Genomic DNA, 993 nt, shown 5'->3' with positions numbered 1-993 from the left:
ATATATATATATATACATATGTATATATACGGAGCAAAGGAGTCCATAGGAAAAAACTGGTTGATAATCTGATAATCTCTGCTCTATTCCATATCCTCTCGTGCTGTGAACACTTTATGTACATAACTTTTAATTCAGGTTCTTCTGCTTCTGTGAACATCTTAGCTACATAACACTCTATTCATGATCCTCAATGATTATGAATACATTAACTACGTTAACCCCAATTCAAATCCCTCTATTCCTGTGAAATTTTAATATACGTAATCTATTTTAGACATTCTGTTGCTGTGAGGACTTTAGCGACATAATTCTCTATTCCAGAACCTCAGTTATTGAAAAACACATCATCTACATAGCTCTCAATTCAGATCCCGCCATGCAGGTCCCTCTATTTCGGTGAACTTTTAATGTACACAACCTTCTATTTTAGACAGTCTGTTGCTACGAATACCTTAACAACATAATTCTCTCTACCAGAACCTCAATTATTGTGAACGCATTAGCTACAGAGCCTTCAATTCAGATCGCTCATTTGCTTTGAACTCATTTTCTTTTTACCCAACCAGGAAATTCAGACGGTCTCTTGTCATGAACTGTTTATCTACATAACCTTGTATTCAGGGCCCTCCAGTGTTGTTGTGAATACTTTAGCAGGATTATGTAATAGAAAACAAAATATATGCGTGTGTCAAATTTAGCTTTTAAGTTCTACTCTTGTAAAGAAGATTGATCTTGGAAAATGAACCACTGCAACATTCACGTTACAACAACAACAACAACAACAACAACAACAACAACAACAGCTACTACTACTACTACTACTACTACTACCACCACCACCACCACTTTCACCACCATCACCACTACCAACACCATCACACCATCATCAGAAGCAGCAGCAGCACCACCACCACCATCACCACCACCACCACCACCACCACCATCACCACCATCATCATCATCATCATCTTCATCATCATCATCATCATC

General features: G+C 37.8%; 1 protein-coding gene across 2 annotated transcripts in view; it reads right to left on the bottom strand.

Annotated features, from left to right (window-relative positions):
- The window catches only part of LOC106871943 (uncharacterized), a 159,670-nt gene that overhangs the window by 55,300 nt on the left and 103,377 nt on the right, over positions 1-993 (bottom strand). The gene's annotated exons all lie outside the window — the stretch shown is intronic.

The sequence above is a fragment of the Octopus bimaculoides genome, chromosome 21 (assembly GCF_001194135.2).
Source record: "Octopus bimaculoides isolate UCB-OBI-ISO-001 chromosome 21, ASM119413v2, whole genome shotgun sequence".
Classification (NCBI taxonomy): Eukaryota; Metazoa; Mollusca; class Cephalopoda; order Octopoda; family Octopodidae; genus Octopus; species Octopus bimaculoides.
This window is presented reverse-complemented; position numbering and strand designations above follow the sequence as displayed.